Below are 27,208 nucleotides of genomic sequence, written 5' to 3' on the forward strand. Positions count from 1 at the left end.
GGGTAAATACCTCATATAGAAGAGGAAAGGGAAAACTGTTACAATGGAGGGGAAGAACAGGAAGGGTAAAAGGGAATGGGTCAAGCTTATTCTCATTGAATTTGGCTTAGGGAGGAAATGACATACACATTAAATAGGGTATCTCACCTTACAGGAGAGTAGGGGGGAAGGGGATGAGAGGGGGGATGATGGAGGGGAGGGAAGGTTGGGGGAGAGGGTAGTTAGAAGCACACACTTTTGAAAAGGGACAGGGTCAAAGTAGAGAACAGAACATGTGGGGAGCAGGATAGGATGCAGGGAAATATAGTCAGCCTTTCACAATATATCCAGTATGGAAATGTTTTGCTTAGCTATACATGTACAACCTATATTGAATTGCTTATCTTCCCAGTAAGGGTGGGTGATGAGGGAGGAATGAAAGAATTTGGAATTTAAAGTTTTAAAATCAAATGTTGTAATGCCAAGTAAAGGCAACTTCCCAAGGTTCAAAATACCAGCATAGGTGATCTCCATTTTATTCTGTGAAAAATTAAGAACAGAGAAAATAAAAATATAATATCATTCAAAATACAGTATTTACCAAGTGTAATTCAATAATCTCCAAGTACTACCCCACCCCTGGACATTACATTCATTTAATCAATCACAAAGTCCCTCTTCTAAATACTACTCCACCCCTAGGCTGTACATTCATTTAGTCCATCACAAAGCCCCTCTTCTCAAATGGAGATTAGTTTCCAATCATAAGTAAAGTACATTTATTTGTTCAATCACAGAGCACAAAAAAGTCAGAAGTTCCCCACCCTTGCATTACAACTGAATAGGCCATCTACCCCAGAGTTACAACAAGCTTAAGCACAGCTTTTAATACCCAAAGAGAGGTCTTTTCTTCATCTTGACCTGAGGCAAGTTCTCAGCAATCTTTGTTCCTAGAGAGACAAAGCTTAGCAAGGCCACAAGATACATTGCCAGTATCTTCATTAATTCATTATCTGTCTGCAGAACAGTCTCAGGAGCTCTGAACCAACAGCAAGGTTCCCTCTGCAACAGCAGGACTGTCTTTCACCAGTGGACAAATCTGGCAAAACAATATCAAAACAGACAGACAAAGTACCAGCATAACAGCCATGTCTCCTCAGTCCTTGGCAGCTCTGGGTGACTGCTCTCAAAAGTCCTGGGCAATTCAAACTGGCCCTCAGCAATCCTCTCAGTCTCTCTCTCTCTCTGACTCCAAGATGCTGCTTCCAAAAAGTTCTTTTGCCTCTCTCTTTTCTTGTGTCTCTCTAAATTTATGTCACCAGCTCCTCCCAGTTCAGCCCTCTCTTTTCACGTCAACAAGTCCATCCCACAAGTGGGATTCACAAGCTCTGGGTTTTAACACAATCAAACCAAAAACCAAGCCAATACAGGGGGATCTTTAAATTACATTACTATTACAAATGTTTTAAAAAATATATTATTATTATTTTGTACATGTAACTGAGACATAAGATATACAGGTACTGGGGGATATAGATCCATCTTGTCCTACTGGAAAGTTGGAGGGGGTATGGAGGAGGATATGTGTAATGGGAATGCAAATTTGGAAGATCTTCCCTGCCCCTAGGCTAAAGTGCACCTGAAGCCTGGGGTGGGAGGCTTGTTTTTCAGTAGATACTTTTTGATTGGCCAGTGAGTCAATAAGGTTGTTACATTCTCTGAGCCAGGAGAAGGCTATATAAGCCCCGATGTGTAGCTTTGTTTTGGGGGCTCACTTTGAGAAGTGTTCTGTGATTGATCTGGATTCTGGGAAGCTGCTGTCCAGAGCCCCCCCAGCTTTGAAAAACCCAGATGTGGAAACCCAGATGTTGACTGGGTATGGATGTAATGGTTGGACAATTTGGAAATCTGTCTACTTGATCTGTTTCTGTCTTGATAATTCTGCCTGTATACTTTGAAGTTCGGGGTGCTGACCTTTTCCCCTGAACAAGGTAAACGATATATGTTTGACTGATTAAAGTAAGCTTGTTAACCCATTTTGAGTTGCTTTCCTTTAACAAAGCAGATCTAAGAACCTGTGGTGGCAGCAAACCCTGAGGACCCTCGAGGTGCTTGCTGCTACAATATGGGAGAGAGCAGATTGGGGGAGGGGGGGTATACAGTGAGATCACTGTTTTGTAGTAGTGGGTAGGGGAAAGATGTGGAGATAATTTGTAACTCAAAATCTTGTGTAAATGAAATATGTAAACTAAAAATAAACATAAAATTATTTTTAAAAAACTTCAATACTCACCTTTTATTTGTAGTAGGATAAAATGCAAACTCTTCAGCATAGCATCTAAAGTCCCTCCACAACCTCGCTTCAACAAACTTTTCTAGCCTTGCTTTACATTATCCCATATCACACTACATTCTAGCTACAAACTAGCCCACAAGCTGTTCCAGGAAACTGACATTCTGTTTTTCCTCACAAGAGCTACACCTTTCCTCCTTCCCGCCTCCCTGCTCCCCTCCTCCACGCCTACAATGCACTCCCTCCTCCCTGCCTTTTACAATCCTTATTTTCCTTCAGGGCCCAGTATGTGGTAAGCAGTGGAAAGATACTTATAATCTTTTCCTTTTTTGGGGGGGAATGGGGGGATTGGTGGGAAGGGGAATAAAATAAATAAGAGAGTAAATGATTAGCTTGTGAGAGGCATCTTAATATAGTGGATAGACACAGCTAAGCCTCCAGGTCAAGAAAACCTGGGTTCAAGTGAGGCCTATGACATACTGGTTGTCTAAGTGTCCCATGATGTAAGAAGTTGTACAGAAGTGTCAACCTACATTGGCATAAGAAGTTCCTCTATGAAATAAAATCAAAGGTCTAGTTCAAATAAAATAGTTTAATTGCCAAACTCATATGAAATAATGAATGAACAAGAACAGGACTACTCAGATGCTTATGATCTTATTTGCTTATCTTACCCTGGTGAAACTCATTTCAAGACCTAGAGCTGACTATGGGCAAAGCAAGCACCCAGCAAAACTGAAGTGTTTCTTAGGACTGCTCTCAGAAATGAGTTCTTTGGCAAGTCATAAATATTTTTCCATAACATCATGATTTATTCATTTATCAGCTATCTCTAATTCTCTAATGCCATATCTCACTCTGAAACAGCAAAATCATTCTTCTGAAAATAAACATCTTAGTTGACTTCATAAAAATCTCTTTGCTTTTTCAATGATCTCTGAGATAGAGGTAGAGACATCCACAAATCTTTTCAATGGGCCTAAATAAGGTATAGAGGGAGTTTTTTCTCACTTCTAATTTATAGGAGGTTTCAAGTAGTGGCTCATAATACCATAACTGAAATATTATATGAGTTGATGGTGATCATAATAATGAGGAGGAGGAGGAGGGGGGGGGATAAAGATTTTCCATCTAGGTCTTAGTGCTGGGAGTTGGGGTGGGGGGAAGTGAGCGAAAGTAGTGGGGAAGAAAAGGGAGGCTACATGAGAGACTGCATACCACCTTCTACATGGATCCTTTCCTGACCCTCCTCCACAACTCCTAGTACCCTCCTCCGTCCCTTGTAATTGATTTTGTATTTATTACATCCATATTTACACATGCACAGATTATTTCTCCTGAAAGCATGAGTAGAGATTGCTTCATTCTCTGTATTCCCAATGCCTAGCCCTGTGCCTGGCACATAGTAGATGAGGAAGAAATTCTTGCTGACTGATTAATCATATGGTATTACTCCTGTCATGTCTCTGAATCTGTGAAAAATTTCAATTATTTCCCTTTCTGAGCCTTGAACTCATACAAGATACAGAAATCAATAACATACTAATTGATGAATCACTACTTTTCCCTGCTTTTTCTGGTCAAATTACTAATTTCTTAAGTTTAGTACAAAGTTTTTATACACCTTCCCTTTGCCTTCCAAAAGACTGGAAATTTCTATGTTCTGAAAGCTGTCTGTCACAGCTCTCTCTACTGTGATAAATTACTGTACAACACAAGCAAAGGAGCACAAGTTTCATGTGTATTCTGTATCCAAAGACCAACATAACGAGTTACAAGGGGCTGTTTTATTTCCCATGCCTTCACAGGCTGCCACTGTTGGAATTTGCCACATCTGTAGGCATATGCATCAAGAGTAAAGGTATCCCATGATTCCAAGGGTTACAAAGGTACAGGCAGTTGTTTGGACCCTAATCTGCCCCTCTCTCACCCCTCCCCCACTTCCTTCAGAGGTTACTGAGGCAGAGGAGGCTTTAGTTGCCAGCTCAGCTATTTTATTGCCTCCTTTAGATCCCTTTCTCACCACCAGCAGACAGGCTACTTTCTACTATTGTTGCTGCTAAAAACAACTGTTCTCTTCTGTCTCCTAACATTTCCTTTATACTTCTTAGTTTTTCTGAGAAGGGTGGGGCTTTCCTTCCACAAGGGAAAGTGACTATATTCCAGGCAATCTTCAAGTCTTCAAAGGTTCTTCTCAGTTATCCCAGTATCATAGATTTAGGAAGTCCCCTAGTCCAACCCCCTCATTTTACCGATGAAGAAATCTACGCTTCTATTATACCATGTTGATGCTCATTTCTTAAATTAGCTTTTTTAAAAAAATTTCATTGTGGACTTCCCGAGAGTTAGTACAAATTAAGATTTTACTTATATCCTGCAGTTTGGCTAAATTCAATTGAGGACTTACTTACAATCATGAAGTATTGCTCAAGAGAAAGAACAATGCGTTTAGAACCCACTTAAATTCAAATTTCAGCCCTGCCACTTAGCAGCTGAGTCTTTCAGCATGCCCTTTAAACTTTTTAGATTTTTGTTTTATCTCCAAAAACAAAGGGTTGAAACAGAAGAAATAGTATGGTGTAGTGGTAAGTGTGATAGAAATGGACCTATAAGTCCTAAATTCCAATCCCATCTCTGTTCTTTACTACCTTATTGACCTTGAGTGATTCACATATCTTCTCTGGGCTTCGGTTTCCTCTATGTGTAATGGGTTAACCTCTAAATTTGTTATGCAGTGATTCCCTTACAATTCTAAATCCTGTAATCCCTGTATTGATAGTGAGCTGCACAAGATGTGAGAATAATATCTTCTTTTGGGTAATATTAAAAAAAGTAATTTCTTTAAATAATATTCAAAATTATAGACATAGCTTCCCATGCTATCACATGTCAGACACTTGGTCCGAGTTGTGAAAGGTTTTTGATTTAAGTCAGAGACCATACTGATCTCCACAGCCCAGTAAGGATATCTATTAAAAATACAAAATTATTAAAGTTATCCTGATAGTTCAGTCTAACTCTCAGCTTTACCTTCAAGATAAAATGGTGGCCGGGCATTTTTACTAAGATGAATTGATTAACAATACATTTTAGACAGATTAAGAAGATGAAAATCAGTCCTTCCACAATTTTATTTTATTCTTGTACCCCCCGCCCCAATCAGGCACTCCTACTCTTGGCTTGTTTCATCCTAGAAACCAGATTTACCTGCTGACTCCCTGTCCCTCCAAGCCCACAGCCAACCTGTCACTAAGCCTTATATTTTCTTCAAGATATATCTCACATTCTCCCCTTCAGTGTCCTTTTCACAGCTATCAATCTTAACCAGGGTCTTCATCATCACCAAGATAGCACAGTAGTATCACTTAACTTTTTAAGGTTTACAAAGTGTTTTAGTTGGTTTTCTTCCCCACCTCCAGCCTACACATATCTTTCTGCAAGATGAATCTCAAAATAGTATTTTCATCACATCACCCTATGCTTATAACTAAAAGTCTAAAATAATTTCATTTAACAAGAATAGTTAAGTCCAATTATACTTAAAAATCTATGTCGTGTTTGTTTTATCTCCTCCATCAGAAATTGCTTTTGTTGAGTGGAGAGCGTATTTCATACTTCTTCTGTATCCTACCTCCTTTCCTTCAAAATGCTTACTTATTATCATCTCTTTTTATACTATCAGATCAGCCAAAAAATTCTAACAGTCCAGTGTGAGATTTCACAGAAGAATTAACATTCCCAGGAAATTCAAGAAATAGTCAAAATCTTCTTATACTTCATACTTTACATCTTGATACTTTTTTTAAATCCCAAAATAAAAGCAACTGCATTTATTAGTATGCTTCCCCCCCCCTCCATCCTTGTTCTCCCCTTATCCCCACAATGAAGGCAAGAACATAAAGAAATCAATCAGTATAAAAGGAATAAAAAACTTTATAATCTAAATAAAAATATTGTGTAAACTATCTTTAAATTCTCTTTAGACTAAAATGTTTTTTCCTCATCAAAAGCTATTTAATAAATAGATAGTTTACCATCTAAACAAAGATTCAATGACTAGTGATCTGCAACAAGAAAAACAAAGCTTTCCTCATTCTTTTATGTCATTTTAAAGACAGTAACATATTACAGATGTGGAAAAGTGACAAAAATAAATTTAAAAATATACAATCAAAAAAGTTGAGCTGTTCACATATTAAGATAATTCATTTATGATTAATTAGTATCCTTTAAAGAATCAAGTAAAATTGAGGCATACCCTCAGCAAATTGGGTACTCTCCCTCCCTAACTCATTCCCTGGGGGAAAATTTACCCTTTAACAACATGAAAAAAGTAATAAGCCATGGGCAGATTATGGGAGGTTTTCAATCTGCTTCACTGGAGGGTATACTGACTTCAATGAGACCAATGAGACCATAGATCAACTAGAATATTAGAAAAACTTTTGGTTCACAAATCAAAATAGAATGTAAAATGGCGTTGTCAGTTACCGTTCCAAAGGGAGTGGGTGGTTCATCACAGCACAGTAATTCACTTATAACAGTATTATTGAAGAATGAAGTATTCTCACTATACAAAATTTTAATAAAGGAAGCTTATCCATTTATGTTTCAGCCATTTTTGAGTTGAATTTTTCTAAAATACAGTATATACTTCTTAAGTGGACCATAATGAACATAATTTTCTTTTGACAATCACACCATTTATCACCAATTTAATGTGTTACACGGCACTATATTAGTCTCAGGGACTAATTCAGTGTTGAATGTTTTTTCCTTACAATAAATGAACCCAGATGGTTCTGCTTTTGCAGTTGTGTTGTCTTCAAATGTTAGTTACTTCTAATCTGCTGCACTGTCTAAATGAGCACTTGTAAATGGCTTCCTATATTTTTCAGGGAAGTACGAACAATTGGACAAATATTTTCCTTACTACTAAAAGGATGCCCACTACTCTTCCCATCAAGGCTATTGAATTCCCTTTAAAGTCCAAGTCAAATGCTACCTTTTCCATAAAGCCTTCTTGATCTCCCTAGATGACCTCCCTCCATGGTCCCTCCCACCCCACCCCCACCTGTGAACTATACAAATCACTCTATTTTACATCTCTCTCTGTTTTGCATCTCTTGTGCAATTATCATGTAACATCATCCAGACAAGATAGCAAGTTCCATTAGGATAAAAAGCATGCCTCATCTAAACTTTATATCTCCTCCAATGTGTAGCACAGTATTCTGCATGTAGCAGATACTTAATAAATATTTTTTGAATCAAAAAGCTGGAAAGATATGTTAAGGCTAAATTATCAAGGACCTCAAACACCATAGTAAGTAATTTAAACTTTACTGAGGACCTTCTAAATTTTGGGGGGCTAAAGAATGATCTCTGAAAGAACATATTAAGAATACTCACATATAGATGAAGTGGTATGTGGAAGATTAATTGGAGGGGGTTTAGAATGAAGTAAGGGAGACAAATGAGAAGGCTACTGGAATAATACAGGATAAAGAAGACAAGGGCTCGAACTAGGGTGGTGACAGTGGAAGTGGAAGTGGAAGGGAGACAAATATAAAAGATGTTTTGAGAGGTCCTTGGGTTCAACATATCTTAGCCCCTTTTCCTAACTGTTCTCCCCCTTGGAAGGAGTAATGAATGCTATTTTTCTCCATTTTCTTTCTTATGTTTCCCGCTGGTTACAACTGAACATACATAATGCAACCATATTCAATTCAATAAAACATTTATTTACCCACTGTGTGCTATGAACTATAAATACAAAAACCAAAATGAAACAATCTTGGTCTTCAAAAATCTTACATTCTATTAAGTGGATACAATACATACAAAGATAAATAAATACAGAGTATACACAAAATAAAATAATTTCAAGAGACAGAACAACTAGGAAGAGGATATCATATAGGAGTCTGCATGAAAGGGAACAATACGAAAGTAAATCAGCAAGCGTTTATTAAATATATACTAAATGACAAGTACTGTTTTAGGCACAGAGAATACAAAGATAAAAGGGAAACTGCTCCTGCTCTCAAGAAGCTTACATTCTATAGGGGAGACATGTGCACATACATATGTATGTAAACATATGCACATATATATATATATGTATATGTTAGTGTATAAAAAATTTGCACTAAACAGAGAATGAATGACTGAGGATGGTATTAGCAGCCAGGAAGACCAAGAAAGGCTTCATGTAGAAGATGGAGCTTGAGCTGAGCCTTCAAAGGAAACTTTAAAATTCTGAGAAAGAAGGTAAGGAAAGAACTGGTGGAATGGCACATACTGAGAACAGTAAGATGGTCACTGTGACTGGATGGTAGTGTGCATGAAAGGGAGTAATAAGTCAGAAGGTTGGAAAAGTAGGTTAGGGCCTGGTGGTAAAAAACTTTGAATGCCAGGAGTCTGTATTTGAGTCCAAAGGTAATAAGGAGCCATAGGAATTTATTGAGTAGGGGAATGACACAGTAAAACTTGAATTTTTTGTAGAGAATAGAATGGAGTTGGGAGATGTGAAGCAAAGAAACCAATCAGGAAGCTATTACAACAGTGTAGGCAAGATAAGGGCCTGGTCTAGGGTAAAGAGTAGGGAAAGGATGAGATATTCTTGTAGAGGCAGAAAAAATAAAATCTGGCAGCTAAGTGATTGCAGTATGAGAATGAGGAATCAAAGTTGAAACCAAGGTCACAAAGCTAGGTGGTGAAAAGAATTAAGAAAGTTCTGAAGGTGGGTAATTTTGTGAGGAAAGATGATGAGTTTTTAATATGTTGAGTTTAAAATGAAATGTCCAACAGGTAGTTGGGATTGTAGAACTGGTACCCAGGAGAGAGAAAAGATCTGAATATACAGACCTGAAAGTGATCTACATGGAGATGAACATTAAGACCATGGAAGATGATGGGGTCACCACTTGAAAGAGATGCCCAAGGGTACAGCCACATCTTGGGATGAGGGGTATGATAGAAATGATGATCCAGCAAAGGAGACTGAGAAGGAAGAGAACAAGAGAAAAACCAAAAAGGAGAAAAATCACAAGAAAAGCAGGATGGTCAGCATTGTTAAGTGCTGAAGAGAGGTCAAGATGGATGAAGATTTAGAAAATACCTTCAGATGTGTGTGTGTGTGTGTGTGTGTGTGTGTGTACACATAGAGACCACTATAATGTCCCTCTTGAGACACCAACTAAACATTCCCAGTTCTTTCAGTTGATCAACTGAAATCATATGACATGATTTCAAGCCTCATCATTCCTGGTCATTAGTTTGTCAATATCTTTAACAACATGGCTCAAACCTACCTTTCCGAACTTATTGTACATTGTTCTACTCACTCTACAATCCAGTCAAGATGTCCTAATTGATATTCCTCACACAATAGCCTAGAATGCACTCCCTCATTCCTTCCACTTCCTTTAGCTTTCTTTGAAACACAATTCCTATGTGAGAGCATCTTGCCTCCTTACCCTCAAATGAGCACCTCCCCACTAAAAGCATTATATATTTATTTTTGGATAAACCTCTGTGTGTACGTTACCTTCCCAACACAATATAAACTCCTTGAGGGCAGGGATTGTTTCATTTATATCTTTGTATCCCTGACACCAGACACAGTGCCTGGAACATAGTATAAACTTAACTTCAAAATATGATTCCCAGAACAGAGCACATTACTTCACAGGTGGTCTGGCCAGGTTTCATTAGGATTATTGTTCTATTGTGCCTTGTCCTGAACACTAAGTTTCTTTACTGTTACCTAAGATCAGGTCAGCTAGTTTTTTGGGCTGCAACATCTCACTATTGACCCATGTTAGTTCCACTAAAACTCCTGCATCCCTTTTTCATAAACTGTTGGCAAATCATGTTTTCCCCATCCTATACCTGTAGAATTGATTTTGTGAACCCAACTATAAGACTTTAATTCCTATTTAATTTCATCTTATTAAATTTGGCCTATCATTCTGGCCTGCAGAGATCTTTTTGGATTCCAATTATGTTATCTAATGTATTAGTGATTCCCTCCTACTTTCATATTACCTGTAATTTGATAAACATGTCATTATCCAAATCACTGATAAAAATGAAACAAAATAGGGCCAAAGATAGCCATGGGACCTTCCACTAGAGACCATTCTCCAGGATGACATTAATCCATTAATCACAACTCTTTGGGCTTCTTCGCTCAAACAGTTCCAAATCCACCTGACCATACTACCATCCAGTCCACATTTCTCCTTCTTGTCCACAAGGATAGCATGAAAGACCTTGCCAAAATGCCTTGCTGAAATCCAGGTCTATGGTACTCCCCTGATCTACCAGTCTAGTAACCCTGTCAAAAAAGGAAATAAGGTTAGTCTAGTATAGTTTGTCCTTGATAAACTCATGTTGTCTTGTAGAGATCACATAAACCAGGTAACAGCACAAATATTAGCCAAAATTCATTTAACACATCGCAAAAAGTTAAGTGTACAAAATGAAATGTTAATGTATTTAACACCTCAAATTATGAATTTGGATACTGTATTCAAAATGAGATTTACTTTAAAAAAAAAATAGGTCATTTGGAAATTCCACCCAGGAAGAAAATGACTCATGTAATTTGAAATATAGTAAAAATATAATATTCCTAAAGAATCCTCCTTCTGCCTATACTGGGTGAGCTATACCTACTTTGCATACAAGAGTTATAAAAAACTTCTAATATATGGCAGGAACATGTGCCAAATTTTTAAATAATAGTAATAAATTAAAATTCTTCCTTCCAAATCATCCAAGCCTAGCTCAAAGATGAGTACTACAATGAAAATTTGGTACTTTCAGAACTCACTGTAGGTAACAATTAGAAATATAACATCATCCAGTTTCAGGGAGAACAATGGAACATACAGCTTCATATCCATTACTCCCTTCCCATTTTTTTTTATGGTACCAATTTTAAATAGATGTTATTCTCCAAGACAATTGCATTTCCACTTGTTTACAGTACTGATAAAGTGCAATGTTGTTCACTTCTCTCCCTCTGCACACATTGAAGTATTCAGAATGCCCAGATTTACACAGTAGCTTAAATGTTACTTTTAAACTGCTACTGCCTTGGCTACAAATTTGAGTCCTTCAATTTTTGGAAAGCTGTGTGGAATGCTCTTTCTGGTGTGTTTAGTCGACTTCTGCAATGGTGGGTCCAGAAGAAGCACCTCCAGATGGGGCTGTTCCACCCCCTGGGAACCCACCAGGCATGCCTCCTGTACTCTGGTACAGCTTAGTAATAATGGGGTTGCAGACCTTCTCCAATTCTTTCTGCTGATGCTCAAATTCTTCCTTCTCAGCAGTCTGGTTCTTATCCAGACAGTTGATTATTTTATTACATTTGTCAAGGATGCCTTGCACTTTTTCATCCTCTACAGTTGCTTTCATGTTGAAAGCGTAAGATTCAAGAGAATTCTTGGGAGACACGTTGTCTCTGCTTTTCATCCTCAGCCTTGTATTTCTCAGCCTCCTGGACCATACCTCCCTGCCCATTTTTAAGGAGTCTTACTTAGTCTTCATAGCTAATCAGATGTGTGAATAAAAGAGGAAAAAAAAAACCTTTCATAGTCATTTTCCTCACTTCCACTTTAAAATGTAATTTATTGATTATAACAAGGAAACATAAATATGACTTTTGTAGTGTCATAATTATGTAGTATTAAATTAAAACCTAAAGTACCTGGTATTCTAGGTGCTAAAACCAGTAAAAATCAAAACCTACTAAAATAGAGTCCAAACTAGGGATTTTTAAACAGCTGTTAGGGAATTGTGCAGGTTTTTGTGGTGGGTCAAATGAGTAGTCAATAAAGTAACACAAGGAAAGGGGGCAGGGCAGGCAGCCTGTTGCCCTGAAAGTCCAGTCTCTGACTCACAGGGATTATAGGGAACTGCAGGCATCAGGACAAGGGTGCCATGGTGATGAGACCCAAGGGTTGATGGCCTGTAGGCTCTTGTGCCACATGGCCATATGTAACAATCACTATGGAGAGGAATCTCACTCCTCTGGATGTCCATACCCAAGAACAAAGATTCACTCTATGCCAGTCACAGCTCAGCAGAGAGATAATCATAACTATATATAGTAGAGTTCATGCAATAGTAATAAGTAGAACAATTCAACAGTAATACTCAACAATGATTTTAAAACATAATATGTTTTAATGCACTATGTTGGGCACTAAGGAAGATGCAAACAAATATAACAAATATATGTCATCTGCCCTTAGGAAGTTTACACATGATGATTAGAAATATATTCTATATCTTTCCCACTTTCAAGTATGGATAAGGTTAGAGTACAACAATAGTGAGAAATATAGCATACTACTTTCTTTTAATAAGTTTTGCCTACTTACTCACTTTAAAAGAATCTTAAAATTGCCACCAAAAGAAAGACTATGTAACACACCTAACATTTTACTCAAGAATCATTTAATTCCTAACAGGAATTAGTGATTTTCCAAAAGTAGAACAGCTACACATGTATATAAAATCAATAGATGCAATGAAGACAATTTATTAATTCCTAAAGAATGATCAAATATGATAATTTAAAGATTAATTTTACCATAGCAACATATATTAATGGTGATAGTAACCAAAATGAACAAAATCATTCCATACATAGTCTGGTTCACATATTTCAGTTAGATATGGCTAAGTTAATGATAGAGGATAAAAGCAACTTGAACCTTCAAAGGGAATTTTTTTTTAAATTCTACTCTTTAGAATGTGAAAAAGAGGAAAAAAACCTTTGATAATATGAACCTCAGAGTTCAAAAAGCATAAAATAACCCACGACATGGCTAGCTTATAGGAAATACTGAAAGATAAATAGCACTGAGGGACCAATCCAATCTAGCAAAATGAGACAAAGAGAGCCAAGATGCAAACACCTCAGAAATAAACAAAGAGAAATACCGAAGAAAAAAGAAACAGATACTAAAATAAAAACCAGCCAAAATATTTAAAAAACAGAGTTCTAATATAATAAAAACGTAATGATTTAGGTGAAGAAACAGAAACAACACAGGTGAAATAAGAAAATATATAAGAGACATCCTCAACATACATATACAAATTAGTTAAGAATCTGAACTGGTATGAAAAGTGTAAAAGTCATTGGAAAAGTGTAAGAGCCACTGGAGTTTTTTAAAAAGTCTCAGAAGTAAATCAAATTGTAAAGATCAAATAAAATAATACCTATACAGCAACATATAAATGTTAAGTATTAGTATCAATATTTAGTTCATTTACATTTTGTGTAACAACTGTTTTGGCCTGTCTTTAATCATTTTTTTAATAGGGAATACACACTTTCTTATTCTTTTTATTAATATCATTCATCTACTCTAAGGAAAGTCATTCCCTCTACTTTTTTTCTCCAAAATTTTATTTTAGACTCAAACACCAGAACACAAATAGATAATAGAGAAAAGAAACAAAAACATACCATAAACTTAAATATTGGGACTTAAATACAAAGTTAAAAAGAAATAAAAGCATATCATGTGCATAAAAGAACATGAGAGGATTCAAAATATGTAACAATTTTCATTTCAAGAAAGCCTATATGATAATACTCTTTGTATAGAGAATTGTCCATCTTTGCTTCCTTTTGTTCTCTGCTGTGCATTTTTTTACTTTGTTCTTTTTTCCCCTCTCCCAACACAGCCCCCCCCCCCCAGGCCACAATAAAGTTTAGATGTTTTTCTATAGCTATAAATATATACCCTCTCCACCCCCCCAGATAAAGTTTAGATGTTTCTCCACGGCTATAGGTATATACACATATACATACATATATAAACATATACATTCCCAAACCTATTCTACTACTGATATTTTTTATGTATATGTATATCTCTTTTTATGTATATGCATAACCTATTCCTCCTGTCTCCTCTACTTTACTTTTACTCACTTCCTTGCCCTCCTATGACTTGACTACCCCACTCCAAGGATCCTTCACTTATCCCCCCCTTCTAATAAATCTAAACACCTTTCTATACACCTATTTACCTATTCTCTAACCCACCCCTCTAAAGATCCCTCCTGTCCTCTCCCCCTCCCTATGCTCCTAACATTTTATTTCTTCTGAATTTATAAGACTTCTATACTCTTTAAATATATATATATAGTTCCCTCTTATACCCATTCCCGATGAAAGTAGGTTACCAGAACTACCAGCCTTCCTCCCCCATCTAATTCCTTTGTATCAATTCTTCCTCTTGCACTTCATTTGTATAAAATAATTACTATTTTTAGCTGTTACTAAATAGATTTACTTTTTAAATTCATGTCATGCTCAGGTTTTCCCCAACCTTTCTTATGAACTACCCAATTATTAATAAGAATCTTAGACATAAATTTTACATGTATATAAAAAGTAAACAGTCTGTCCTTATGGATCCTTTATAATCAGTCTTTGTTATGTACCTTATATTTATATTGGTTCTTGTATGTCAAATCATCTATTAAATTCAGGATTTTTTTTAACCCCAGGGACTGTCTCTTGTTGTTTAAGAAGTTAGCTGCTTGCTGTTAAAAGGGAACCTAGCCTGGAGGTGTTTACTCTTCACAGGGACAAAACCTAGTCCTGGGATTTTTCTTCTGATCTTCTCAAATTGTCCCAGGAGGGCCCCAGTTATGCCCCAGTTCTTATTTATCTCCACCACACTTTGTTCACCTTAAGGTGCTATGGGAAGATCTTGAGAGCTTGGAATTTTCTGAACTACTTCACCATCCTCCCAGAATCCTCTCTCCATCTATTTTTGATAACCATGTCAGCTTCTTTAACTTGGACTTCACTTTTGCCAATCATCAAGGCTTTGCTCTAGAATATATATATAATGTCCCTTTAACAGAATACAAGATCAGGAACTGTTTCACTTAATAAATGCTTTCTGACTGAACATCTAGCATAGCACCAAGCACCTGAAGGTACTTAAGTACTTAATGAATGCTTTTACTAGTCACACTTTGCGGATGAGAAAACTAAGGTTCAGGTAAATAACTTGCCCTGGATCATGCATCTAGTAAGCATTTCAGGAAGGATTTAAACTTAGGTCTTCTGGTAGTCTAACTATAACACTATACTGGCTCCAACATAAAGAGTAATATAATTAAAAAGCAGATTCCAACAATCTGCTTCTTAGAAGAAGTACATTCAATCCAGAAAGATCTAAAAAGATTTAAAATAAAATGATGATTTAAATTATTATGCTACTGCCAAATCAAGAAAAGGTTAACAGGTGCTAATAAAATTGTACAATGTTAAATTCAAACAAAAAACCATTAAAGACATAAAAGGACATTTATATTAAAAGGTTCCAAAACAAAATAATAGTATATTAATTTTAAGTATATATGCAACTAATCCATCACAAAATATGTAAAGCTTTACAATTTTGGAAAAAAGAGAAAAAAATATCAACCACTGGTGGAAATTTTAACACCATAAAAATGATTGTCATGGAAACAGGTTCAAGCTTGGTATTATATATAGTTTGCCCAGATCTTCACATATCACCCTGGCCCTATACTGTACTATACTGGGACTATGTCCAGTACCTGATCCCAGAAAAGAGAAAATTATCTTTGTGGTCACTATTACACAGGGCAGAGCTAAGCAAGCACTCTTCACTCATGATTCATAGATCAGAGATCCAATGTAGGCCACAAATGCCCAACAAAAGGGCAGGTCACTAAGCTCTAACAGAAGTCCAAATCTTCTGAGAGCAAAATTCCAGTATCAGTCATACAATTTCCAGGTCTCAGTGCTCAGTGGGCCAGAAGGATTATTTTAAAAAGTAGTTATGATTGCTTAGGAACATCAAGACAAGAGCCTTCAATCTTCAATCAAGAGTACTTCAATTTTTGTATATTTTTCAAATAAAAACTATGATTGTAAACCAATCATGAGAGCTCCATTATATATGAACACAGTAATCCTTTGAAACGAGTACAAAGATAAGGATAAATACAAAAGAAGATAAGAAATCACAAAACTAAACAAAATACTAAATAAATTAAATATGACAGATATACATAGCTTAATGGGAAAAAAAAATTTTTATATGTGCTTTTTTTTCCCCTCTAGCATTCATGGAACCTACATAAAAACTCTGTGCATAATAAGTTGCAAAAAGAAAAAAAAAGATAAAGGCAAAAAAAGATAAAAAAGATACAGAAAAATATAGTAAAATTAGAGACCAAATTATAATAAACAAGCAGCAAATAATATTGCAAGGAATAAAAAGTACAGGTTCATGAGGAAACTATGAAAAACATATAAAGTAAATGTCTGGGTGAAAGATGAAATTATAAAAATGATATGTTACATAAAATTATCATTTTTATATAAACATTATATATAAAAATCTATAGGTAGGAGAGGAGTAGGATAAAGGGACATATCTAGGTGATACGAAAAACAAAAAACAAAAGATATTAATAAAATCTATTTTACAAAGTGGTGAGCTAGAGTCAACACAATATTTCAAAGCAAGTTTATAACATTAAATACCTGTATTAATAAGCAGCTGGGTGGTGCAGTGGATAGAGCCAGACATGAAATCAGGAAGACCTGATTTATTGAGTTCAAATCCAGCCTTGGACACTTAGAAGCAGCGTAACCCTGGACAAATCACTTAACCTCTGCCTCAGTTTCCTCACCTGTAAAAATGGGGATAATAATAGCACCTATTTCCCAGGGCTGTTGTAAAGATCAAATGAGATAATAATTGTAAAGCAATTAGCACAGTGCCTGGTATATAGTGAGTGCTACAATCTATGTTAGCTACTAGCTATTATAAGAAAATTAGCTGAATCTGTTATCAAAAAAACTTAAAAGATGAAAGCAACAAGCCAACAACAAAACAAACAAAAGATACAGAAAAATAGCCAATAGCAGAGGAGATATCTAGAGGAAAAAGGAAAAAGTAATGGTGATAAAAAAAAATCCAAAAGCTGTTTTTAAAGGACTAATGAAATTAGTAACATGTCCAATTTTTAAAAAACAAAATTAAATTAAATTATAAAACTCAGAAAGGAGATATGAAAGCAAAGGAAATCAAAGAAACAATTAGATTCTCATACACAACTCTAAGCTACAAAATTTAAGATACAATGAACAAAAACATCCATTGAGTACCTATTGTGTATCTTTTATAATGCAAAGGTAGCTAATCAATCAAAACTCTGTATCAGGCACTTTGCTAGAAAGACAAAAGTTAAACAGTACCTGACCTCTAGAAGTTTGCATTCTCTCAGGGCAGATAATATATGTATATATAAACTACATATTAGAAAGAAAAAAGACCAAAGGAAATTTGCGGGGGAGGACACTGGCAGCTGAGGAGATAAGGAAAGTTTTCATGTACAAAGTGGTGGACAAGTTGAAGCAAACTGGGGCTTCTAAGAGACAGAAATTAGAAGGGTGTATGCTCCAAACATGAGGAAAAAGCCAATGCAAAAGCATGGAAAAGGAAAGAGTATCACAGTAAAAAGGTCACTTTTGCTAGACTAAAGGGTAGATGTAGGGAAGTGATATCTAAAAAATGTAGCTTGAGGTCAGGTTGTGAAAAGCTTCACACACTAACACATACATGTGTAACATGTCTGTGTAGGGGTGGCTAGGTGGCGCAGTGAATCAAGTACTGGACCTGAGTTCAAATCCAACCTCAGACGCTAGACATACTTACTAGCATGTGTTGGGCAAGTCACTTAACCCCAATTGCCCTCCAAAAAAGCAAAAAAATAAAAAAAGATGTGTGTGTGTGAATATATATAATCCAGCCCCAACCTTTCTCTTAACCTTTAGTCTCACATCTCCAACTGCAACCTGGAAATTTCAAACTGGATATTCCAGAGATATCTTAAACTCAACATATCTAAAACTAAACTGATTTATCTTTCTCTTTAAACTCTCTTCCCTTACTGTCTTCCCTATATACTGTGAAGGGTACCACCATCCTCCCAGTTACATAGGCTTACAAAATTTAGGTGCCATCTTAGACTCCTCACTCTTACTCGTTCTCCCAAACCCAATCTGTTTCCAAATCCTATTGATTCTCAACAACTGACCTATAAGCTCCCTTGTCCTCCTCTACTTGTTACTTTGATTGTTTGTTGTTGATACTTTGTTGTTGCTGTTCAGTTGTTTTTTCAGTCATATCTGACTCTTAATGACTCCAGTTAGGGTTTTCTTGGCAAAGATACTGGAGTGGTTTGCCTTATTTTTTCTAGCTCCTTTTATAGATAAGGAAACTGAGACAAAGAGGGTTAAGTAACTCCCTGAGGATCATACATCTAGTAAATGCCTGAGGCTGGATTTCTACTTTGACTTTGCCACAAAACAAATGCAGGCCTTCCTCACACCTGTTTCATTATAATAGCCTTTTGGTTGCTCTTCCTGCTTCAAGTCTTTCCCCCATTCCCATCTACCCTCCACTCAGCAGCCAAACTGATGTTCCTAAAGCATAAGTCTATGTCACCTACCTACTAAATCAATTCCTTGTGACTCCCTATTACCTCCAGAATGAAATATAAAATCATCTATTTGGCTTTTAAAGCCCTTTAAAACCTGACACTCTTTCCACTGTGCATCTTCATTGGCTGTCCTCTGCCCCCCTCATGCCCAAGCCCAAATTCTCTTCTCATCTTCATGATTACTCTTGCTGTTACTATTTGATATTATGTTTTTGAAATCTAAAAAAGAGAAACAAATTTTGAAAAATAAAATAAAAGATTAAGCATCAGCACTGAAGAAGTTTTGTAGAGAGTATGATTATATAACCAGGAAACCTAAAATAATTAATGGAGGTAACAAATTACTCTAGTAAAGTAGAAGGATAGAGATATTCAAAAAAACCTCTCAAAAACCATCTGCATTCCCATACACTACTAACAAAATCAAGGGCAACTGGCATGGCTCTGGCTCTCACTACCCCCAATTCATGTAAAAGGTGACTCTGAAGAAACTTTGGAGCTACAGAACCCACAAAATGACACAGAGAAGCTAACCTCCTGCTGAGGACAGCCCAGCACTCTGGGAAGCAACCACGCCCCGCAAGAGAGAAAGCCAGAGTTTTTAGCCCCAGGGCGGGCCTGACCAGCCACCAGCTGGAGGGACTCCAGATCACCAGCAGCTGTGGCAGTTTCCAGAATTATCAACACACAGATGTTAAGGACACAGTGAGAGGTCAGTGCAGTGTAGACTTTGGGATCCAGTAGTTGGGAGTGTGGTCGGCCTCTGCTGGGAGGGGGGGGGCGAGAAGCCACTGAGGAGCTGCTGTGCAACCCCGGCCATGCGGCAGCTTCAGCTCCTGGTCTGCAGTTTGTAGGGGGACCATGAGACCAGTCTGAGGGGTAATCACTCTTGCTTTAACCTGCTTGGATCTGGATTGCTGTCTAGGGTGGAAGTCCTGGGGTGTGAGACCAGTTTGCCAGAGTGTGTGGAGGCTTCTGAGAGAGCACCCAACAAATACCTGTGGCAGCTGAGAAAACCCTAGCAATTTGGGATGAAGCTCCCCTGTCTGGTAGCAGAGTCCTACTGTGGCAAAAAGCCCAAAAGTCAAGTAATTGAGTGACAACATGAGAAACAAGGGAAGCAAAGTAAACTGAGCAACCCAACTTTACACTCCTATTTTGGGGACAAAAAGGATCAAAGCATGGAAGAGGAGGAAGACAGTGAAGTCAGAACTCCTGCAACAAAGGCTTCAAAGAAAAATAAGAGCTGGTTACAGGCCACAGAGGACCTTAAAAAGGATTTTGAAAACCAAAAACGAGAAGTGGAGGAAAAAGTGGGAAGAGAAATGAGAATGATGCAAGAAAATCATGAAGAGAGAATCAACAGCCTGACTGAAGAAAATGATACCTTTTTAAAAAATAGACTAACTCAAATGGCAAAAGAGGCTCAGAAAGGCAATGAGGAGAAGAATGACTTAAAAAGCCAAATTTGCCAGATGGAAAAAGAATCTCAAAAGCCCACTGAAGAGAATCATTCCTTCAGAATTAGATTGGAGCAAATGGAAGCTAGTGACTTTATGAGAAATCAAGATGCTGTTAAACAGATCCAAACAAATGAAAAAATAGAAGGCAATGTGAAATATCTCATTGGGAGAACCACTGACCTGGAAAATAAATCCAGGAGAGATCATTTAAAAATTATTGGACTACCTGAAAGCCATGATCAAAATGTAGAAATATCAAAAATAGAAATCATCCTTAAAAAGATTCTCAAGGAAAATTACCCTGATGTTTTAGAACCAGAGGGCAAAATAGTGGTGGAAAAAATCCACCATTCACCACCTGAAAAAGATCCCAAAAAGAAAACTCCTAGGAATATTATAGCCAGATTCCGGAATTCCCAGATCAAGGAAAAAATATTATAAGCAGCCAGGAAGAAACAATTTGAATATTGTGGAAACACAATCAGGATCTGGCAGCTTCTACACTGAGGGATCGAAGGGCTTGGAATATGGTATTCCAGAGGCCACAGGAGATGGGATTAAAACAAGAATCACCTACCCAGCAAAATTGAGTATCATGTTTCAGGGGAAAATATGATCATTCAGTGGAATAGAGGGCTTTCAAGCATTCTTGATGAAAAACCCAGAGTTGAATAGAAAATATGACATTCAGATACAAGAAGCAAGAGAAGCATGAGAAGGTAAACAGAGAAAAGAAATCATAAGGAACTTACCAAAGTTGAACTATTTACATCCCTACATGGAAAAACATAAATTGTAACAATGAAACTTTCCTCAGTATGAGAATAGTTGAAGGGAATAGAATTGTGTGTGTGTGTTTGTGTGTGTATACACACACACACCTATATAGGAGCGTATATGGGTGTATGAATACATATGTGAATGTGTTTATATGTGTACAGGTATACATAGATAGAGAGCACAGGACCAATTTAATAGGAAGGGATGATACTTAAAAGGTGAAATTAAGAGGTAAGAGAGGAATATAATGAGAAGAGATGGGGAGAGACAGAATGTGGTAAAATACCTCATATAGAAGAGGCAAGGGAAAATGGTTACAATGGAGGGGAAGAACAGGAAGGCAAAAGGGAATGGGTCAACCTTATTCTCAGTGAATTTGGCTTAGGGAGGGAATGACATATACTCTAAATAGGGTAACTCACCCTACAGGAGAGTAGGGGGGAAGGGGATGATGGAAGGGAGGGCAGGCTGGGGGTCAGGGAAGTTGGAAGCACCCACTTTTGAAAGGGACAGGATCAAAGTAGAGAAGAAAACAAGTGGGAGGTAGGATAAGGAGGGAGGGAAATATAGTCTCAGTCTTTTGCAATATATCCACAATGGAAATGTTTTACATAGCTACACATGTATAACCTATATTGAATTGCTTATCTTCCCAGTAAGGGTGGGTGACAAGGGAGGAAGGGAATGAATATGGAATTCAAAGTTTTAAAATAAAATGTTTGAAATATATATATTATTAATATTATATATATAATTAATATTATTTTACATGTAACTAGGAAATAAGGCATACAGGTACTGGGGCATAGAGATCTACCGTGCCCTACTGGAAAGTCAGAGGGGGTATGGGAAAAGATATGGGAGAGAGCAGATTGGAGAAGGGGATATTTTGGGGTGGTGAGTAGGGGAAAAACAGGAAGAAAATTTGTAACTCAAAATCTTGCAGAAATGAATGATGTAAACTAGAATGTAATAAAGCATTTGATTTAAATTTAAAAAAATCAAGGACAATTGATAGAGAGAAGACTTTTACAATGACAAAATAAACCAAATATTTGGGTTATTAATTTACAAAGTGAGGCATCATACTGTAGTGGATACATGGTCAATCTTTGAAATAAGGATGACCAAGGTTAAGGTTTTGCTTCTGGAACATACGAGTGGTATGACCACAGACACGTCACCTACCTTCTCAGAACTACAGGTAACTCTCTTAAGAGTAAGCTAACAGAGGAATCTTTGATGGTAAAAGGATTTCCACACCAATGAAATTATAGGTCCTAATCAAATAAATATTCTATCAAGATATATGAGACCTATATAAAGTCAACTTTCAAAACAGTATTAATCAAATTCAAAGAAAAACTTAATGTTATGGATAGTTTGTTCATAGTTCCCTCAAGCAGATACAGTAAAAAATGTTACCATTTCTTCACTACTTTACCAGTTTAATGCAGTACTAATGAAAACATAACAGATTATTTCATAGGATTATATAAAGTTACAATAAAATCCCTATGTAAAAACAGACAGGCAAGGATATCCATAAGATCTATGATAAAAGAAAACCATCAAAGTATCACTCAGCCCTCCCAAACCATAGAAAGTATTATAAAGCAATAATTCCTTAAAAAAAAAACAAACCCAAATGTCTTGCATTAGGAAAAAAAAATAGAGATACAGATAAATGAAAGCTGGAAAATAAAACCTAATGTATAGAAAATGTTAGTGTTTGTTAAACTCATACTTAAACACTAGGGAATTATATCACAAGTTAATAAAAAAAACTGTTGTGAAAATAGTTGTATGGCGTCAGATGGGTTTGGATCCATAACCTCAACATATACTAATATAAACTAACTAGATTGATGGCCTAATTATTTTAAGTCATTAAAAGTTACTACAAAAAAGAATAGTGTACTTGTTTTAACTGTGGAGAATAGAAACATTTTCATCAGAGAATAATTGGAGATAAAAATCAATAGATTTGAAAAAAAACAAAAAAGGATTTCGCATAACAAAAATAATCTCTCTAAGATAAATGTCCAACATTCAGAACGTATAAGGAAAGGATACATATCTATAAACCTAATAATACAAACTCTCCAGTGTGTCAATGATTCAAAGTCATAAGCAATTTATGGAGAGAATACACACTGTTTATGACTAAATGAAAAGATACTCAAATTCCATAATAATCAGAGAAATACATGCCAAAGAAATCAGAATAGAGAAAAATACCCCCCAAAATGATAAAATCCAATGTTGTTGACACTACTGTTTAACTAATATACTGTTGATGAAACTGAAGATTGGTGTAAACATTGGAGAACAATATAGAAAAATACAATAGTAACAAAACTAATCATACCTTTTGACCTAGCAATTCCATTTACTAGGATTTTATTCTTTTTTTTTTTTTTAATGAGCAATCGGGGTTAAGTAACTTGCTGAAGTTTACATGGCCAGTTATTTCTGGGTGTGGTGCTAAGTGTCAGAGCCTGGATTCGATCCCCAGGTCATCCCGACACTGGAACCGTGCTCTTACTCGCTGAGCCACCTGGCCGCCCCATAGGATTTTACTCTTAAAAAAATCATAAAACTTATCTGTATACAAGTACTTAGAGCTGCTCTATTTACTATAACAAAAATTATATTTTGGGAACAATCTAGAAGTCTAACTGCAAAATGCCTAATGAATTATGGGATATTAGTGTGATATGACATATTAAGGTATTATTTTTTAAAAGAGATGGAAAGACCTATATGAAAGATTAAAAGTGAGACCATTAGAATCAGAACTGCATATTTAATAACACTTCTATCTTAGGAAAAAAAAGTCAAAAGAACTCCAGATACAACTAGAAAAGGACTTAGAACAAAGCATATTTTGCTTGTTAGCTGTTTGTTAATTCATTTAATTCTACTTTGTAAAAAATTAATGTTTTAATAAAGTTTTGTTTCTCATCTTGTTGCTAACATTTGTCTTAAAGTGTACAACAAATTTTAAAGATTTTTAATAATAATAAAAAGACAGACATAAACTTACCTTTTCAACCCAAATCAATTCCACCTTTTTCTTTCCACTCCAACATTGATGAAATGTAGAGTAACTGAAATCCACTCTGGAAATATGCTAATTGATTCCAAAAGGCCATGGAGAGACTTTCAACTAAAATTGAAAAGCCCTACAGAGGTCTGAAAAAGAAAGCAACCAGAAATTAAGATAGGTGCAGCCAAAACACAGTTCTAATATACATGAATACCTTAATTAGCATTTTTGGGTCTAGTATATCTCCATAATGCTTTATAGCATGAAGAGAATTGTGACTTTTATATCAATCAGTATATATTAATAAGTGAGATTTTTCAGAATTGCCTCTTCTCGCTGTGATAGTAATGGCAATTAAAGATTCCCCTGTATTGGCTTGGTTTTCAAATTGATTGTATTAAAACCCAGAGTTTGTTAATCCCACCTGTGGGATGGGCTTGTTGATGTGAAAAGAAAGTCCTGAAGTGGGAGGAGCTGGTGACGTAGATTTGGAGAGACACTGGAGAGAGGCGGAAGATCTTTTTTGGTAACAGCACCTCGTGGAGAGAGAGAGACTAAGAGAATTGCTGGTGGCCGCTTTGAATTGCCCTGGACTTTTGAGACCTGCCCCCCTGAGCTGCCAAGGACTGAGGAGACATGGCTGTTTTGCTGGTACTTTGTCTGTCTGTTTTGATGTTATTTTGCCAGATTTGTCCACTGGTGAAAGACTGTCCTTTTGTTGAAGAAGTCCTGGAACCTGGCTGTTCGCTAAGAAGACCTGCGACTGTCCTGCAGACAGAGAGTGAATACTGTCCACTGGTGAGGGACAGTACTGTTGTTGCAGGGGTCTGGAGACTGTCCTGCAGACAGAGTGAATACTGTCCACTGGTGAGGGACAGTGCTGTTGTTGCAGGGGTCTGGGAGCCTTTCTGTTGGTTCAGAAGCCCTGAAGAAGGATTTTCTTGTTGTATGTTTACAGAAATCCTGGGAGAGGGCTTTGCTAATGTGTTCAGGGGTTCTAGGGCTGTTCTACAGACAGAGGATAAATTCATGAAGGGACTGGCAATGTATCTTATGGCCTTGCTAAGCCTTGTCTCCCCAGGAACTAAGATTGCTGAGAACTTGCCTCGTGTCAAGATGAAGAAAAGACCTCCATTTGGGTATTAAGTGCTGTGTTTAAACTTGATGTAACTCTGGGGTAGATTCAATTGTGATCCAGGGGTGGGGAACTTTTGACCTTTTTGTGTTCTATGGTTGAGCAAATGAATGTATTTTACTTATGTTTGGAAACTAATCTCCATTTGAGAAGAGGGGCTTTGTGGTGGACTTAATTAAGGTATAGCCTAGGGGTGGAGAAGTATTTAGAACAGAGACTTTGTAATTGATTGAATGATTGGAAGGTCCTGGGGTGGGGTAGTACTTGGAGATTATTTAATCATACTTAGTAAATACTGTATTTTGAATGATGTCATGTTTTGATCTTCTCTGTTCTGGGTTTGTTACTGAATAAAATAGAGAGCACCTATGCTGGTATTTCGAACCTGGGAAGTTGCCTTTGCTTGGTATTACATTACACTCGCTTACAAGTCAGAAACTTACAATGCAGCTTTTAGTGATCAATCAAACCCTTGACAACACTGTCACAATCATTGTATTCTCATGCCTGTGTAATTTAAGTGAAGCAAATCAAATATTGTAGAACCTGTTCCTGTCACAGAACTTTGGTTCTGTGACCCATCAAGTAATGACTCCCAAGGACCTGAAATAATACTTGCCCACAGGACTCCAGACCATCTGTACCTTAGTGATTGTGGGACTTGCGGGCTTGTCATGGGAAACCACTCAGACTCAGAGAAATGATTGTTTCTAATCCACCTTCCTCCCCCCTTTCCACTTATGATTTATGTATATAATCTCTGACTTCACTACAGCAAGGTAAAATTCTGATCAGGAGAATTCCTGATTTGCAAATCAGTTCTGTAATAATGAAACTAATTTTTTAAACCACCACTTTATTACTGGCACTTAGTCTCTGGCCTGCTGTTTTCTCACTCCCAGGCTAGAGACTGGCTCAGTAAAATCCTATTAACAATAGAAATATTACCACTACCATATACTGATAAGAAAAACAAAGTGACAGATAAAAGAGGAAAAAAGCAACAGGTATATTTGTTCAGTACACTTCTAAAAAGACAGGGATCATGTCATATTTCTCTATAAATATGGTAGCTCCTTACATGATTATAATAGTAATAGCAATAACAGTTAGCATTCATAAAGTGCTTTGAGGTTTGTGATTTGTTGTTGAGTTGTTTCAGTTGTATCACCATTTGGGGTTTTCTTGGCAAAGATACTGAAGTGGTTTGCCATTTCTTTCAACTCATTTTACAGATGAGGAACTGAGGCAAACAGCGTTAAGTGATTTGCCATGGGTCACACAGCTGTTAAGTATCTGAGGCTGGATTTGAACTCAGGAAGGAGTCTTCCAAACTGTAAGCCCTGAACTCCAACCACTGTACCACCTAAGCAACTAACAAATACCTTATTTGATTCTCACAACTCTTGAGAGGTAGTTGCTCTTATTATCCCTATTTTACAGAAGAGAAAACTGAGGCAAACTAAGGGTAGTCAATAAACATTTAAGTCCTTACTATATGCCAGGCACTGTGCTAACTGCTGGTGAAACAAATAAAGGCAGGCCCTGACCTCAAAGAGTTTACAGTCTAATGGGAAAGAAAACATGCAGGGGGAAACCCAATATAGGGGAATGTTGCAGAAATCCAAAAGCAGAGTAGCTCAGGGTGGGGGGGGGGGGGGAGGGAAGGGAAGAAGTGGGCAGAAGACCATGCTTCCTTAAATGAAGGCCTTGGAGCTCAGGACCCTACCCTCCAGTCAGAGGATCAATTCAGATAGGCAAAGGGGACTAAAGAAACTGTACTGAGGCAGACTGAATTTCAATGATGAATTTCCTAGGGAGGGTAGGCATAGTGGAGAAGTCCAAAAAAGTCTAAAAGCAATAATGTGGGAAATGGTAAGAAGATTGTATTGAGCCTCCTCCTTTAACAAAGGTACTGTAGGTTGTGACCCTGCCCTCTAGTCAGAAGGTCCAAAAAGGGAAGCAAAGGTTAA

General features: G+C 36.9%; 2 protein-coding genes and 1 pseudogene across 6 annotated transcripts in view; 1 reads left to right on the top strand and 2 right to left on the bottom strand.

Annotated features, from left to right (window-relative positions):
* Nucleotides 1-27,208, top strand: part of BUB3 (BUB3 mitotic checkpoint protein) — a 555,213-nt gene that overhangs the window by 267,580 nt on the left and 260,425 nt on the right. The window lies entirely within an intron of this gene.
* Nucleotides 1-27,208, bottom strand: part of IKZF5 (IKAROS family zinc finger 5) — a 44,235-nt gene that overhangs the window by 12,406 nt on the left and 4,621 nt on the right. For 2 of the 3 annotated variants that reach the window (XM_069099158.1, XM_069099160.1), the window contains exon 2: nucleotides 24,098-24,246. The gene's annotated coding sequence lies outside the window, so the exon portion shown is untranslated. Of the gene's footprint in view, nucleotides 1-16,841; nucleotides 16,991-24,097; nucleotides 24,247-27,208 lie in introns of all 3 variants that reach the window. The other variant, XM_069099159.1, reaches the window with a different exon arrangement.
* On the bottom strand, nucleotides 11,444-11,758 carry LOC138168368 (heat shock cognate 71 kDa protein pseudogene; annotated as a pseudogene).

The sequence above is a fragment of the Petaurus breviceps genome, unplaced genomic scaffold, assembly GCF_028583685.1.
Source record: "Petaurus breviceps papuanus isolate PSGF00001 unplaced genomic scaffold, PetGlider_PUasm1.0 37, whole genome shotgun sequence".
In the NCBI taxonomy this organism is placed as follows: Eukaryota; Metazoa; Chordata; class Mammalia; order Diprotodontia; family Petauridae; genus Petaurus; species Petaurus breviceps.